This window comes from Salvelinus alpinus, unplaced genomic scaffold, assembly GCF_045679555.1.
Source record: "Salvelinus alpinus unplaced genomic scaffold, SLU_Salpinus.1 scaffold_40, whole genome shotgun sequence".
Lineage (NCBI taxonomy): Eukaryota > Metazoa > Chordata > Actinopteri > Salmoniformes > Salmonidae > Salvelinus > Salvelinus alpinus.
This window is the reverse complement of record NW_027255981.1, coordinates 54,546-72,619: the sequence shown is the minus strand read 5'-3', so window position 1 is coordinate 72,619 and position 18,074 is coordinate 54,546.

The window sequence follows — 18,074 nt, the reverse complement described above, 5'->3', positions numbered from 1 at the left end:
GATTTGAAATCCGACTTCGTGCTTGAAAAGCAGACGAGTAGGGGAAGATTTTATATAGCAAACATTTTTTTCTGTAAAATGTTGGGAAAGGGGTCAAAACGGCAGTTGTTTGGGAAAGTTTATAAAACACGAGGTAGTGCATTTAGTAAAACTGCTGTAACGTAAGTTCCATACTGAATAAACCTTCTCCGCATTTGACAAGCAGAGAAGTAGAGGAAGTTTGAATCCAATATATTTTTGTCAAACTCTTTGGTTTAGTGGTCAAAATGATAGTTGTTTTGAATTTAATGAATCTGCTAACTTCTGACATTTTCTACCGAAGCCAGAAAAACAGGCGAAGGGTTACAAAAATAGCTCTAGTTACAGATTGGTAGCCCCGATTTGAAATCCGACTTCGTGCTTGAAAAGCAGACGAGTAGGGGAAGATTTTATATAGCAAACATTTTTTTCTGTAAATAGTTGGGAAAGGGGTCAAAACGGCAGTTGTTTGGGAAAGTTTATAAAACACATGGTAGTGCATTTAGTAAAACTGCTGTAACGTAAGTTCCATACTGAATAAACCTTCTCCGCATTTGACAAGCAGAGAAGTAGAGGAAGTTTGAATCCAATATACGTTTGTCAAACTCTTTGGTTTAGTGGTCAAAATGATAGTTGTTTTGAATTGAATGAATCTGCTAACTTCTGACATGTTTTACCGAAGCCAGAAAAACAGGCGATGGGTTACAAAAATAGCTCTAGTTACAGATTGGTAGCCCCGATTTGAAATCCGACTTCGTGCTTGAAAAGCAGACGAGTAGGGGAAGATTTTATATAGCAAACATTTTTTTCTGTAAAATGTTGGGAAAGGGGTCAAAACGGCAGTTGTTTGTGAAAGTAAAAAAAACACATGGTAGTGCATTTAGTAAAACTGCTGTAACGTAAGTTCCATACTGAATAAACCTTCTCCGCATTTGACAAGCAGAGAAGTAGAGAAAGTTTGAATCCAATATACTTTTGTCAAACTCTTTGGTTTAGTGGTCAAAATTATAGTTGTTTTGAATTTAATGAATCTGCTAACTTCTGACATGTTTTACCGAAGCCAGAAAGACATGCGATGGGTTACAAAAATAGCTCTAGTTACAGATTGGTAGCCCCGATTTGAAATCCGACTTCGTACTTCAAAAGCAGACGAGTAGGGGAAGATTTTATATAGCAAACATTTTTTTCTGTAAAATATTGGGAAAGGGGTCAAAACGGCAGTTGTTTGGGAAAGTTTATAAAACACATGGTAGTGCATTTACTATAACTGATGTAACGTAAGTTCCATACTGAATAAACCTTCTCCGCATTTGACAAGCAGAGAAGTAGAGGAAGTTTTAATCCAATATATTTTTGTCAAACTCTTTGGTTTAGTGGTCAAAATGATAGTTGTTTTGAATTGAATGAATCTGCTAACTTCTGACATTTTCTACCGAAGCCAGAAAAACAGGCGATGGGTTACAAAAATAGCTCTAGTTACAGATTGGTAGCCCCGATTTGAAATCCGACTTCGTGCTTGAAAAGCAGACGAGTAGGGGAAGATTTTATATAGCAAACATTTTTTTCTGTAAATAGTTGGGAAAGGGGTCAAAACGGCAGTTGTTTGGGAAAGTTTATAAAACACATGGTAGTGCATTTAGTAAAACTGCTGTAACGTAAGTTCCATACTGAATAAACCTTCTCCGCATTTGACAAGCAGAGAAGTAGAGGAAGTTTGAATCCAATATACTTTTGTCAAACTCTTTGGTTTAGTGGTCAAAATGATAGTTGTTTTGAATTGAATGAATCTGCTAACTTCTGACATGTTTTACCGAAGCCAGAAAAACAGGCGATGGGTTACAAAAATAGCTCTAGTTACAGATTGGTAGCCCCGATTTGAAATCCGACTTCGTGCTTGAAAAGCAGACGAGTAGGGGAAGATTTTATATAGCAAACATTTTTTTCTGTAAAATGTTGGGAAAGGGGTCAAAACGGCAGTTGTTTGGGAAAGTTTATAAAACACGAGGTAGTGCATTTAGTAAAACTGCTGTAACGTAAGTTCCATACTGAATAAACCTTCTCCGCATTTGACAAGCAGAGAAGTAGAGGAAGTTTTAATCCAATATATTTTTGTCAAACTCTTTGGTTTAGTGGTCAAAATGATAGTTGTTTTGAATTGAATGAATCTGCTAACTTCTGACATGTTTTACCGAAGCCAGAAAAACAGGCGATGGGTTACAAAAATAGCTCTAGTTACAGATTGGTAGCCCCGATTTGAAATCCGACTTCGTGCTTGAAAAGCAGACGAGTAGGGGAAGATTTTATATAGCAAACATTTTTTTCTGTAAAATGTTGGGAAAGGGGTCAAAACGGCAGTTGTTTGGGAAAGTTTATAAAACACGAGGTAGTGCATTTAGTAAAACTGCTGTAACGTAAGTTCCATACTGAATAAACCTTCTCCGCATTTGACAAGCAGAGAAGTAGAGGAAGTTTGAATCCAATATATTTTTGTCAAACTCTTTGGTTTAGTGGTCAAAATGATAGTTGTTTTGAATTTAATGAATCTGCTAACTTCTGACATTTTCTACCGAAGCCAGAAAAACAGGCGAAGGGTTACAAAAATAGCTCTAGTTACAGATTGGTAGCCCCGATTTGAAATCCGACTTCGTGCTTGAAAAGCAGACGAGTAGGGGAAGATTTTATATAGCAAACATTTTTTTCTGTAAATAGTTGGGAAAGGGGTCAAAACGGCAGTTGTTTGGGAAAGTTTATAAAACACATGGTAGTGCATTTAGTAAAACTGCTGTAACGTAAGTTCCATACTGAATAAACCTTCTCCGCATTTGACAAGCAGAGAAGTAGAGGAAGTTTGAATCCAATATACGTTTGTCAAACTCTTTGGTTTAGTGGTCAAAATGATAGTTGTTTTGAATTGAATGAATCTGCTAACTTCTGACATGTTTTACCGAAGCCAGAAAAACAGGCGATGGGTTACAAAAATAGCTCTAGTTACAGATTGGTAGCCCCGATTTGAAATCCGACTTCGTGCTTGAAAAGCAGACGAGTAGGGGAAGATTTTATATAGCAAACATTTTTTTCTGTAAAATGTTGGGAAAGGGGTCAAAACGGCAGTTGTTTGTGAAAGTAAAAAAAACACATGGTAGTGCATTTAGTAAAACTGCTGTAACGTAAGTTCCATACTGAATAAACCTTCTCCGCATTTGACAAGCAGAGAAGTAGAGAAAGTTTGAATCCAATATACTTTTGTCAAACTCTTTGGTTTAGTGGTCAAAATTATAGTTGTTTTGAATTTAATGAATCTGCTAACTTCTGACATGTTTTACCGAAGCCAGAAAGACATGCGATGGGTTACAAAAATAGCTCTAGTTACAGATTGGTAGCCCCGATTTGAAATCCGACTTCGTACTTCAAAAGCAGACGAGTAGGGGAAGATTTTATATAGCAAACATTTTTTGCTGTAAAATATTGGGAAAGGGGTCAAAACGGCAGTTGTTTGGGAAAGTTTATAAAACACATGGTAGTGCATTTACTATAACTGCTGTAACGTAAGTTCCATACTGAATAAACCTTCTCCGCATTTGACAAGCAGAGAAGTAGAGGAAGTTTTAATCCAATATATTTTTGTCAAACTCTTTGGTTTAGTGGTCAAAATGATAGTTGTTTTGAATTGAATGAATCTGCTAACTTCTGACATTTTCTACCGAAGCCAGAAAAACAGGCGAAGGGTTACAAAAATAGCTCTAGTTACAGATTGGTAGCCCCGATTTGAAATCCGACTTCGTGCTTGAAAAGCAGACGAGTAGGGGAAGATTTTATATAGCAAACATTTTTTTCTGTAAATAATTGGGAAAGGGGTCAAAACGGCAGTTGTTTGGGAAAGTTTATAAAACACATGGTAGTGCATTTAGTAAAACTGCTGTAACGTAAGTTCCATACTGAATAAACCTTCTCCGCATTTGACAAGCAGAGAAGTAGAGGAAGTTTGAATCCAATATACGTTTGTCAAACTCTTTGGTTTAGTGGTCAAAATGATAGTTGTTTTGAATTGAATGAATCTGCTAACTTCTGACATGTTTTACCGAAGCCAGAAAAACAGGCGATGGGTTACAAAAATAGCTCTAGTTACAGATTGGTAGCCCCGATTTGAAATCCGACTTCGTGCTTGAAAAGCAGACGAGTAGGGGAAGATTTTATATAGCAAACATTTTTTTCTGTAAAATGTTGGGAAAGGGGTCAAAACGGCAGTTGTTTGTGAAAGTAAAAAAAACACATGGTAGTGCATTTAGTAAAACTGCTGTAACGTAAGTTCCATACTGAATAAACCTTCTCCGCATTTGACAAGCAGAGAAGTAGAGAAAGTTTGAATCCAATATACTTTTGTCAAACTCTTTGGTTTAGTGGTCAAAATGATAGTTGTTTTGAATTTAATGAATCTGCTAACTTCTGACATGTTTTACCGAAGCCAGAAAGACATGCGATGGGTTACAAAAATAGCTCTAGTTACAGATTGGTAGCCCCGATTTGAAATCCGACTTCGTACTTCAAAAGCAGACGAGTAGGGGAAGATTTTATATAGCAAACATTTTTTTCTGTAAAATATTGGGAAAGGGGTCAAAACGGCAGTTGTTTGGGAAAGTTTATAAAACACATGGTAGTGCATTTACTATAACTGATGTAACGTAAGTTCCATACTGAATAAACCTTCTCCGCATTTGACAAGCAGAGAAGTAGAGGAAGTTTGAATCCAATATACTTTTGTCAAACTCTTTGGTTTAGTGGTCAAAATGATAGTTGTTTTGAATTTAATGAATCTGCTAACTTCTGACATGTTTTACCGAAGCCAGAAAAACAGGCGATGGGTTACAAAAATAGCTCTAGTTACAGATTGGTAGCCCCGATTTGAAATCCGACTTCGTGCTTGAAAAGCAGACGAGTAGGGGAAGATTTTATATAGCAAACATTTTTTTCTGTAAAAAGTTGGGAAAGGGGTCAAAACGGAAGTTGTTTGGGAAAGTTTATAAAACACATGGTAGTGCATTTAGTAAAACTGCTGTAACGTAAGTTCCATACTGAATAAACCTTCTCCGCATTTGACAAGCAGAGAAGTAGAGGAAGTTTGAATCCAATATACTTTTGTCAAACTCTTTGGTTTAGTGGTCAAAATGATAGTTGTTTTGAATTGAATGAATCTGCTAACTTCTGACATTTTCTACCGAAGCCAGAAAAACAGGCGAAGGGTTACAAAAATAGCTCTAGTTACAGATTGGTAGCCCCGATTTGAAATCCGACTTCGTGCTTGAAAAGCAGACGAGTAGGGGAAGATTTTATATAGCAAACATTTTTTTCTGTAAATAGTTGGGAAAGGGGTCAAAACGGCAGTTGTTTGGGAAAGTTTATAAAACACATGGTAGTGCATTTAGTAAAACTGCTGTAACGTAAGTTCCATACTGAATAAACCTTCTCCGCATTTGACAAGCAGAGAAGTAGAGAAAGTTTGAATCCAATATACGTTTGTCAAACTCTTTGGTTTAGTGGTCAAAATGATAGTTGTTTTGAATTGAATGAATCTGCTAACTTCTGACATGTTTTACCGAAGCCAGAAAAACAGGCGATGGGTTACAAAAATAGCTCTAGTTACAGATTGGTAGCCCCGATTTGAAATCCGACTTCGTGCTTGAAAAGCAGACGAGTAGGGGAAGATTTTATATAGCAAACATTTTTTTCTGTAAAATGTTGGGAAAGGGGTCAAAACGGCAGTTGTTTGTGAAAGTAAAAAAAACACATGGTAGTGCATTTAGTAAAACTGCTGTAACGTAAGTTCCATACTGAATAAACCTTCTCCGCATTTGACAAGCAGAGAAGTAGAGAAAGTTTGAATCCAATATACTTTTGTCAAACTCTTTGGTTTAGTGGTCAAAATTATAGTTGTTTTGAATTTAATGAATCTGCTAACTTCTGACATGTTTTACCGAAGCCAGAAAGACATGCGATGGGTTACAAAAATAGCTCTAGTTACAGATTGGTAGCCCCGATTTGAAATCCGACTTCGTACTTCAAAAGCAGACGAGTAGGGGAAGATTTTATATAGCAAACATTTTTTGCTGTAAAATATTGGGAAAGGGGTCAAAACGGCAGTTGTTTGGGAAAGTTTATAAAACACATGGTAGTGCATTTACTATAACTGCTGTAACGTAAGTTCCATACTGAATAAACCTTCTCCGCATTTGACAAGCAGAGAAGTAGAGGAAGTTTTAATCCAATATATTTTTGTCAAACTCTTTGGTTTAGTGGTCAAAATGATAGTTGTTTTGAATTGAATGAATCTGCTAACTTCTGACATTTTCTACCGAAGCCAGAAAAACAGGCGAAGGGTTACAAAAATAGCTCTAGTTACAGATTGGTAGCCCCGATTTGAAATCCGACTTCGTGCTTGAAAAGCAGACGAGTAGGGGAAGATTTTATATAGCAAACATTTTTTTCTGTAAATAATTGGGAAAGGGGTCAAAACGGCAGTTGTTTGGGAAAGTTTATAAAACACATGGTAGTGCATTTAGTAAAACTGCTGTAACGTAAGTTCCATACTGAATAAACCTTCTCCGCATTTGACAAGCAGAGAAGTAGAGGAAGTTTGAATCCAATATACGTTTGTCAAACTCTTTGGTTTAGTGGTCAAAATGATAGTTGTTTTGAATTGAATGAATCTGCTAACTTCTGACATGTTTTACCGAAGCCAGAAAAACAGGCGATGGGTTACAAAAATAGCTCTAGTTACAGATTGGTAGCCCCGATTTGAAATCCGACTTCGTGCTTGAAAAGCAGACGAGTAGGGGAAGATTTTATATAGCAAACATTTTTTTCTGTAAAATGTTGGGAAAGGGGTCAAAACGGCAGTTGTTTGTGAAAGTAAAAAAAACACATGGTAGTGCATTTAGTAAAACTGCTGTAACGTAAGTTCCATACTGAATAAACCTTCTCCGCATTTGACAAGCAGAGAAGTAGAGAAAGTTTGAATCCAATATACTTTTGTCAAACTCTTTGGTTTAGTGGTCAAAATGATAGTTGTTTTGAATTTAATGAATCTGCTAACTTCTGACATGTTTTACCGAAGCCAGAAAGACATGCGATGGGTTACAAAAATAGCTCTAGTTACAGATTGGTAGCCCCGATTTGAAATCCGACTTCGTACTTCAAAAGCAGACGAGTAGGGGAAGATTTTATATAGCAAACATTTTTTTCTGTAAAATATTGGGAAAGGGGTCAAAACGGCAGTTGTTTGGGAAAGTTTATAAAACACATGGTAGTGCATTTACTATAACTGCTGTAACGTAAGTTCCATACTGAATAAACCTTCTCCGCATTTGACAAGCAGAGAAGTAGAGGAAGTTTGAATCCAATATACTTTTGTCAAACTCTTTGGTTTAGTGGTCAAAATGATAGTTGTTTTGAATTTAATGAATCTGCTAACTTCTGACATGTTTTACCGAAGCCAGAAAAACAGGCGATGGGTTACAAAAATAGCTCTAGTTACAGATTGGTAGCCCCGATTTGAAATCCGACTTCGTGCTTGAAAAGCAGACGAGTAGGGGAAGATTTTATATAGCAAACATTTTTTTCTGTAAAAAGTTGGGAAAGGGGTCAAAACGGAAGTTGTTTGGGAAAGTTTATAAAACACATGGTAGTGCATTTAGTAAAACTGCTGTAACGTAAGTTCCATACTGAATAAACCTTCTCCGCATTTGACAAGCAGAGAAGTAGAGGAAGTTTGAATCCAATATACTTTTGTCAAACTCTTTGGTTTAGTGGTCAAAATGATAGTTGTTTTGAATTTAATGAATCTGCTAACTTCTGACATTTTCTACCGAAGCCAGAAAAACAGGCGAAGGGTTACAAAAATAGCTCTAGTTACAGATTGGTAGCCCCGATTTGAAATCCGACTTCGTGCTTGAAAAGCAGACGAGTAGGGGAAGATTTTATATAGCAAACATTTTTTTCTGTAAAATGTTGGGAAAGGGGTCAAAACGGCAGTTGTTTGGGAAAGTTTATAAAACACGAGGTAGTGCATTTAGTAAAACTGCTGTAACTTAAGTTCCATACTGAATAAACCTTCTCCGCATTTGACAAGCAGAGAAGTAGAGGAAGTTTTAATCCAATATATTTTTGTCAAACTCTTTGGTTTAGTGGTCAAAATGATAGTTGTTTTGAATTTAATGAATCTGCTAACTTCTGACATGTTTTACCGAAGCCAGAAAAACAGGCGATGGGTTACAAAAATAGCTCTAGTTACAGATTGGTAGCCCCGATTTGAAATCCGACTTCGTGCTTCAAAAGCAGACGAGTAGGGGAAGATTTTATATAGCAAACATTTTATTCTGTAAAATGTTGGGAAAGGGGTCAAAACGGCAGTTGTTTGGGAAAGTTTATAAAACACGAGGTAGTGCATTTAGTAAAACTGCTGTAACTTAAGTTCCATACTGAATAAACCTTCTCCGCATTTGACAAGCAGAGAAGTAGAGGAAGTTTTAATCCAATATATTTTTGTCAAACTCTTTGGTTTAGTGGTCAAAATGATAGTTGTTTTGAATTGAATGAATCTGCTAACTTCTGACATGTTTTACCGAAGCCAGAAAAACAGGCGATGGGTTACAAAAATAGCTCTAGTTACAGATTGGTAGCCCCGATTTGAAATCCGACTTCGTGCTTGAAAAGCAGACGAGTAGGGGAAGATTTTATATAGCAAACATTTTTTTCTGTAAAATGTTGGGAAAGGGGTCAAAACGGCAGTTGTTTGTGAAAGTAAAAAAAACACATGGTAGTGCATTTAGTAAAACTGCTGTAAAGTAAGTTCCATACTGAATAAACCTTCTCCGCATTTGACAAGCAGAGAAGTAGAGAAAGTTTGAATCCAATATACTTTTGTCAAACTCTTTGGTTTAGTGGTCAAAATTATAGTTGTTTTGAATTTAATGAATCTGCTAACTTCTGACATGTTTTACCGAAGCCAGAAAGACATGCGATGGGTTACAAAAATAGCTCTAGTTACAGATTGGTAGCCCCGATTTGAAATCCGACTTCGTACTTCAAAAGCAGACGAGTAGGGGAAGATTTTATATAGCAAACATTTTTTGCTGTAAAATATTGGGAAAGGGGTCAAAACGGCAGTTGTTTGGGAAAGTTTATAAAACACATGGTAGTGCATTTACTATAACTGCTGTAACGTAAGTTCCATACTGAATAAACCTTCTCCGCATTTGACAAGCAGAGAAGTAGAGGAAGTTTTAATCCAATATATTTTTGTCAAACTCTTTGGTTTAGTGGTCAAAATGATAGTTGTTTTGAATTGAATGAATCTGCTAACTTCTGACATTTTCTACCGAAGCCAGAAAAACAGGCGAAGGGTTACAAAAATAGCTCTAGTTACAGATTGGTAGCCCCGATTTGAAATCCGACTTCGTGCTTGAAAAGCAGACGAGTAGGGGAAGATTTTATATAGCAAACATTTTTTTCTGTAAATAATTGGGAAAGGGGTCAAAACGGCAGTTGTTTGGGAAAGTTTATAAAACACATGGTAGTGCATTTAGTAAAACTGCTGTAACGTAAGTTCCATACTGAATAAACCTTCTCCGCATTTGACAAGCAGAGAAGTAGAGGAAGTTTGAATCCAATATACGTTTGTCAAACTCTTTGGTTTAGTGGTCAAAATGATAGTTGTTTTGAATTGAATGAATCTGCTAACTTCTGACATGTTTTACCGAAGCCAGAAAAACAGGCGATGGGTTACAAAAATAGCTCTAGTTACAGATTGGTAGCCCCGATTTGAAATCCGACTTCGTGCTTGAAAAGCAGACGAGTAGGGGAAGATTTTATATAGCAAACATTTTTTTCTGTAAAATGTTGGGAAAGGGGTCAAAACGGCAGTTGTTTGTGAAAGTAAAAAAAACACATGGTAGTGCATTTAGTAAAACTGCTGTAACGTAAGTTCCATACTGAATAAACCTTCTCCGCATTTGACAAGCAGAGAAGTAGAGAAAGTTTGAATCCAATATACTTTTGTCAAACTCTTTGGTTTAGTGGTCAAAATGATAGTTGTTTTGAATTTAATGAATCTGCTAACTTCTGACATGTTTTACCGAAGCCAGAAAGACATGCGATGGGTTACAAAAATAGCTCTAGTTACAGATTGGTAGCCCCGATTTGAAATCCGACTTCGTACTTCAAAAGCAGACGAGTAGGGGAAGATTTTATATAGCAAACATTTTTTTCTGTAAAATATTGGGAAAGGGGTCAAAACGGCAGTTGTTTGGGAAAGTTTATAAAACACATGGTAGTGCATTTACTATAACTGATGTAACGTAAGTTCCATACTGAATAAACCTTCTCCGCATTTGACAAGCAGAGAAGTAGAGGAAGTTTGAATCCAATATACTTTTGTCAAACTCTTTGGTTTAGTGGTCAAAATGATAGTTGTTTTGAATTTAATGAATCTGCTAACTTCTGACATGTTTTACCGAAGCCAGAAAAACAGGCGATGGGTTACAAAAATAGCTCTAGTTACAGATTGGTAGCCCCGATTTGAAATCCGACTTCGTGCTTGAAAAGCAGACGAGTAGGGGAAGATTTTATATAGCAAACATTTTTTTCTGTAAAAAGTTGGGAAAGGGGTCAAAACGGAAGTTGTTTGGGAAAGTTTATAAAACACATGGTAGTGCATTTAGTAAAACTGCTGTAACGTAAGTTCCATACTGAATAAACCTTCTCCGCATTTGACAAGCAGAGAAGTAGAGGAAGTTTGAATCCAATATACTTTTGTCAAACTCTTTGGTTTAGTGGTCAAAATGATAGTTGTTTTGAATTTAATGAATCTGCTAACTTCTGACATTTTCTACCGAAGCCAGAAAAACAGGCGAAGGGTTACAAAAATAGCTCTAGTTACAGATTGGTAGCCCCGATTTGAAATCCGACTTCGTGCTTGAAAAGCAGACGAGTAGGGGAAGATTTTATATAGCAAACATTTTTTTCTGTAAAATGTTGGGAAAGGGGTCAAAACGGCAGTTGTTTGGGAAAGTTTATAAAACACGAGGTAGTGCATTTAGTAAAACTGCTGTAACTTAAGTTCCATACTGAATAAACCTTCTCCGCATTTGACAAGCAGAGAAGTAGAGGAAGTTTTAATCCAATATATTTTTGTCAAACTCTTTGGTTTAGTGGTCAAAATGATAGTTGTTTTGAATTTAATGAATCTGCTAACTTCTGACATGTTTTACCGAAGCCAGAAAAACAGGCGATGGGTTACAAAAATAGCTCTAGTTACAGATTGGTAGCCCCGATTTGAAATCCGACTTCGTGCTTCAAAAGCAGACGAGTAGGGGAAGATTTTATATAGCAAACATTTTATTCTGTAAAATGTTGGGAAAGGGGTCAAAACGGCAGTTGTTTGGGAAAGTTTATAAAACACGAGGTAGTGCATTTAGTAAAACTGCTGTAACTTAAGTTCCATACTGAATAAACCTTCTCCGCATTTGACAAGCAGAGAAGTAGAGGAAGTTTTAATCCAATATATTTTTGTCAAACTCTTTGGTTTAGTGGTCAAAATGATAGTTGTTTTGAATTGAATGAATCTGCTAACTTCTGACATGTTTTACCGAAGCCAGAAAAACAGGCGATGGGTTACAAAAATAGCTCTAGTTACAGATTGGTAGCCCCGATTTGAAATCCGACTTCGTGCTTGAAAAGCAGACGAGTAGGGGAAGATTTTATATAGCAAACATTTTTTTCTGTAAAATGTTGGGAAAGGGGTCAAAACGGCAGTTGTTTGGGAAAGTTTATAAAACACATGGTAGTGCATTTAGTAAAACTGCTGTAACGTAAGTTCCATACTGAATAAACCTTCTCCGCATTTGACAAGCAGAGAAGTAGAGGAAGTTTGAATCCAATATACGTTTGTCAAACTCTTTGGTTTAGTGGTCAAAATGATAGTTGTTTTGAATTGAATGAATCTGCTAACTTCTGACATGTTTTACCGAAGCCAGAAAAACAGGCGATGGGTTACAAAAATAGCTCTAGTTACAGATTGGTAGCCCCGATTTGAAATCCGACTTCGTGCTTGAAAAGCAGACGAGTAGGGGAAGATTTTATATAGCAAACATTTTTTTCTGTAAAATGTTGGGAAAGGGGTCAAAACGGCAGTTGTTTGTGAAAGTAAAAAAAACACATGGTAGTGCATTTAGTAAAACTGCTGTAACGTAAGTTCCATACTGAATAAACCTTCTCCGCATTTGACAAGCAGAGAAGTAGAGAAAGTTTGAATCCAATATACTTTTGTCAAACTCTTTGGTTTAGTGGTCAAAATGATAGTTGTTTTGAATTTAATGAATCTGCTAACTTCTGACATGTTTTACCGAAGCCAGAAAGACATGCGATGGGTTACAAAAATAGCTCTAGTTACAGATTGGTAGCCCCGATTTGAAATCCGACTTCGTACTTCAAAAGCAGACGAGTAGGGGAAGATTTTATATAGCAAACATTTTTTTCTGTAAAATATTGGGAAAGGGGTCAAAACGGCAGTTGTTTGGGAAAGTTTATAAAACACATGGTAGTGCATTTACTATAACTGATGTAACGTAAGTTCCATACTGAATAAACCTTCTCCGCATTTGACAAGCAGAGAAGTAGAGGAAGTTTGAATCCAATATACTTTTGTCAAACTCTTTGGTTTAGTGGTCAAAATGATAGTTGTTTTGAATTTAATGAATCTGCTAACTTCTGACATGTTTTACCGAAGCCAGAAAAACAGGCGATGGGTTACAAAAATAGCTCTAGTTACAGATTGGTAGCCCCGATTTGAAATCCGACTTCGTGCTTGAAAAGCAGACGAGTAGGGGAAGATTTTATATAGCAAACATTTTTTTCTGTAAAAAGTTGGGAAAGGGGTCAAAACGGAAGTTGTTTGGGAAAGTTTATAAAACACATGGTAGTGCATTTAGTAAAACTGCTGTAACGTAAGTTCCATACTGAATAAACCTTCTCCGCATTTGACAAGCAGAGAAGTAGAGGAAGTTTGAATCCAATATACTTTTGTCAAACTCTTTGGTTTAGTGGTCAAAATGATAGTTGTTTTGAATTTAATGAATCTGCTAACTTCTGACATTTTCTACCGAAGCCAGAAAAACAGGCGAAGGGTTACAAAAATAGCTCTAGTTACAGATTGGTAGCCCCGATTTGAAATCCGACTTCGTGCTTGAAAAGCAGACGAGTAGGGGAAGATTTTATATAGCAAACATTTTTTTCTGTAAAATGTTGGGAAAGGGGTCAAAACGGCAGTTGTTTGGGAAAGTTTATAAAACACGAGGTAGTGCATTTAGTAAAACTGCTGTAACTTAAGTTCCATACTGAATAAACCTTCTCCGCATTTGACAAGCAGAGAAGTAGAGGAAGTTTTAATCCAATATATTTTTGTCAAACTCTTTGGTTTAGTGGTCAAAATGATAGTTGTTTTGAATTTAATGAATCTGCTAACTTCTGACATGTTTTACCGAAGCCAGAAAAACAGGCGATGGGTTACAAAAATAGCTCTAGTTACAGATTGGTAGCCCCGATTTGAAATCCGACTTCGTGCTTCAAAAGCAGACGAGTAGGGGAAGATTTTATATAGCAAACATTTTATTCTGTAAAATGTTGGGAAAGGGGTCAAAACGGCAGTTGTTTGGGAAAGTTTATAAAACACGAGGTAGTGCATTTAGTAAAACTGCTGTAACTTAAGTTCCATACTGAATAAACCTTCTCCGCATTTGACAAGCAGAGAAGTAGAGGAAGTTTTAATCCAATATATTTTTGTCAAACTCTTTGGTTTAGTGGTCAAAATGATAGTTGTTTTGAATTGAATGAATCTGCTAACTTCTGACATTTTCTACCGAAGCCAGAAAAACAGGCGAAGGGTTACAAAAATAGCTCTAGTTACAGATTGGTAGCCCCGATTTGAAATCCGACTTCGTGCTTGAAAAGCAGACGAGTAGGGGAAGATTTTATATAGCAAACATTTTTTTCTGTAAATAGTTGGGAAAGGGGTCAAAACGGCAGTTGTTTGGGAAAGTTTATAAAACACATGGTAGTGCATTTAGTAAAACTGCTGTAACGTAAGTTCCATACTGAATAAACCTTCTCCACATTTGACAAGCAGAGAAGTAGAGGAAGTTTTAATTCAATATACTTTTGTCAAACTCTTTGGTTTAGTGGTCAAAATGATTGTTGTTTTGAATTGAATGAATCTGCTAACTTCTGACATGTTTTACCGAAGCCAGAAAAACAGGCGAAGGGTTACAAAAATAGCTCTAGTTACAGATTGGTAGCCCCGATTTGAAATCCGACTTCGTGCTTGAAAAGCAGACGAGTAGGGGAAGATTTTATATAGCAAACATTTTTTTCTGTAAAAAGTTGGGAAAGGGGTCAAAACGGAAGTTGTTTGGGAAAGTTTATAAAACACATGGTAGTGCATTTAGTAAAACTGCTGTAACGTAAGTTCCATACTGAATAAACCTTCTCCGCATTTGACAAGCAGAGAAGTAGAGGAAGTTTGAATCCAATATACTTTTGTCAAACTCTTTGGTTTAGTGGTCAAAATGATAGTTGTTTTGAATTTAATGAATCTGCTAACTTCTGACATTTTCTACCGAAGCCAGAAAAACAGGCGAAGGGTTACAAAAATAGCTCTAGTTACAGATTGGTAGCCCCGATTTGAAATCCGACTTCGTGCTTGAAAAGCAGACGAGTAGGGGAAGATTTTATATAGCAAACATTTTTTTCTGTAAAATGTTGGGAAAGGGGTCAAAACGGCAGTTGTTTGGGAAAGTTTATAAAACACGAGGTAGTGCATTTAGTAAAACTGCTGTAACTTAAGTTCCATACTGAATAAACCTTCTCCGCATTTGACAAGCAGAGAAGTAGAGGAAGTTTTAATCCAATATATTTTTGTCAAACTCTTTGGTTTAGTGGTCAAAATGATAGTTGTTTTGAATTTAATGAATCTGCTAACTTCTGACATGTTTTACCGAAGCCAGAAAAACAGGCGATGGGTTACAAAAATAGCTCTAGTTACAGATTGGTAGCCCCGATTTGAAATCCGACTTCGTGCTTCAAAAGCAGACGAGTAGGGGAAGATTTTATATAGCAAACATTTTATTCTGTAAAATGTTGGGAAAGGGGTCAAAACGGCAGTTGTTTGGGAAAGTTTATAAAACACGAGGTAGTGCATTTAGTAAAACTGCTGTAACTTAAGTTCCATACTGAATAAACCTTCTCCGCATTTGACAAGCAGAGAAGTAGAGGAAGTTTTAATCCAATATATTTTTGTCAAACTCTTTGGTTTAGTGGTCAAAATGATAGTTGTTTTGAATTGAATGAATCTGCTAACTTCTGACATTTTCTACCGAAGCCAGAAAAACAGGCGAAGGGTTACAAAAATAGCTCTAGTTACAGATTGGTAGCCCCGATTTGAAATCCGACTTCGTGCTTGAAAAGCAGACGAGTAGGGGAAGATTTTATATAGCAAACATTTTTTTCTGTAAATAGTTGGGAAAGGGGTCAAAACGGCAGTTGTTTGGGAAAGTTTATAAAACACATGGTAGTGCATTTAGTAAAACTGCTGTAACGTAAGTTCCATACTGAATAAACCTTCTCCACATTTGACAAGCAGAGAAGTAGAGGAAGTTTTAATCCAATATACTTTTGTCAAACTCTTTGGTTTAGTGGTCAAAATGATTGTTGTTTTGAATTGAATGAATCTGCTAACTTCTGACATGTTTTACCGAAGCCAGAAAAACAGGCGATGGGTTACAAAAATAGCTCTAGTTACAGATTGGTAGCCCCGATTTGAAATCCGACTTCGTGCTTGAAAAGCAGACGAGTAGGGGAAGATTTTATATAGCAAACATTTTTTTCTGTAAAATGTTGGGAAAGGGGTCAAAACGGCAGTTGTTTGTGAAAGTAAAAAAAACACATGGTAGTGCATTTAGTAAAACTGCTGTAACGTAAGTTCCATACTGAATAAACCTTCTCCGCATTTGACAAGCAGAGAAGTAGAGAAAGTTTGAATCCAATATACTTTTGTCAAACTCTTTGGTTTAGTGGTCAAAATGATAGTTGTTTTGAATTTAATGAATCTGCTAACTTCTGACATGTTTTACCGAAGCCAGAAAAACAGGCGATGGGTTACAAAAATAGCTCTAGTTACAGATTGGTAGCCCCGATTTGAAATCCGACTTCGTGCTTGAAAAGCAGACGAGTAGGGGAAGATTTTATATAGCAAACATTTTTTTCTGTAAAAAGTTGGGAAAGGGGTCAAAACGGAAGTTGTTTGGGAAAGTTTATAAAACACATGGTAGTGCATTTAGTAAAACTGCTGTAACGTAAGTTCCATACTGAATAAACCTTCTCCGCATTTGACAAGCAGAGAAGTAGAGGAAGTTTGAATCCAATATACTTTTGTCAAACTCTTTGGTTTAGTGGTCAAAATGATAGTTGTTTTGAATTTAATGAATCTGCTAACTTCTGACATTTTCTACCGAAGCCAGAAAAACAGGCGAAGGGTTACAAAAATAGCTCTAGTTACAGATTGGTAGCCCCGATTTGAAATCCGACTTCGTGCTTGAAAAGCAGACGAGTAGGGGAAGATTTTATATAGCAAACATTTTATTCTGTAAAATGTTGGGAAAGGGGTCAAAACGGCAGTTGTTTGGGAAAGTTTATAAAACACGAGGTAGTGCATTTAGTAAAACTGCTGTAACTTAAGTTCCATACTGAATAAACCTTCTCCGCATTTGACAAGCAGAGAAGTAGAGGAAGTTTTAATCCAATATATTTTTGTCAAACTCTTTGGTTTAGTGGTCAAAATGATAGTTGTTTTGAATTTAATGAATCTGCTAACTTCTGACATGTTTTACCGAAGCCAGAAAAACAGGCGATGGGTTACAAAAATAGCTCTAGTTACAGATTGGTAGCCCCGATTTGAAATCCGACTTCGTGCTTCAAAAGCAGACGAGTAGGGGAAGATTTTATATAGCAAACATTTTATTCTGTAAAATGTTGGGAAAGGGGTCAAAACGGCAGTTGTTTGGGAAAGTTTATAAAACACGAGGTAGTGCATTTAGTAAAACTGCTGTAACTTAAGTTCCATACTGAATAAACCTTCTCCGCATTTGACAAGCAGAGAAGTAGAGGAAGTTTTAATCCAATATATTTTTGTCAAACTCTTTGGTTTAGTGGTCAAAATGATAGTTGTTTTGAATTGAATGAATCTGCTAACTTCTGACATTTTCTACCGAAGCCAGAAAAACAGGCGAAGGGTTACAAAAATAGCTCTAGTTACAGATTGGTAGCCCCGATTTGAAATCCGACTTCGTGCTTGAAAAGCAGACGAGTAGGGGAAGATTTTATATAGCAAACATTTTTTTCTGTAAATAGTTGGGAAAGGGGTCAAAACGGCAGTTGTTTGGGAAAGTTTATAAAACACATGGTAGTGCATTTAGTAAAACTGCTGTAACGTAAGTTCCATACTGAATAAACCTTCTCCACATTTGACAAGCAGAGAAGTTAGAGGATGTTTTAATCCAATATACTTTTGTCAAACTCTTTGGTTTAGTGGTCAAAATGATAGTTGTTTTGAATTGAATGAATCTGCTAACTTCTGACATGTTTTACCGAAGCCAGAAAAACAGGCGATGGGTTACAAAAATAGCTCTAGTTACAGATTGGTAGCCCCGATTTGAAATCCGACTTCGTGCTTGAAAAGCAGACGAGTAGGGGAAGATTTTATATAGCAAACATTTTTTTCTGTAAAATGTTGGGAAAGGGGTCAAAACGGCAGTTGTTTGTGAAAGTAAAAAAAACACATGGTAGTGCATTTAGTAAAACTGCTGTAACGTAAGTTCCATACTGAATAAACCTTCTCCGCATTTGACAAGCAGAGAAGTAGAGAAAGTTTGAATCCAATATACTTTTGTCAAACTCTTTGGTTTAGTGGTCAAAATGATAGTTGTTTTGAATTTAATGAATCTGCTAACTTCTGA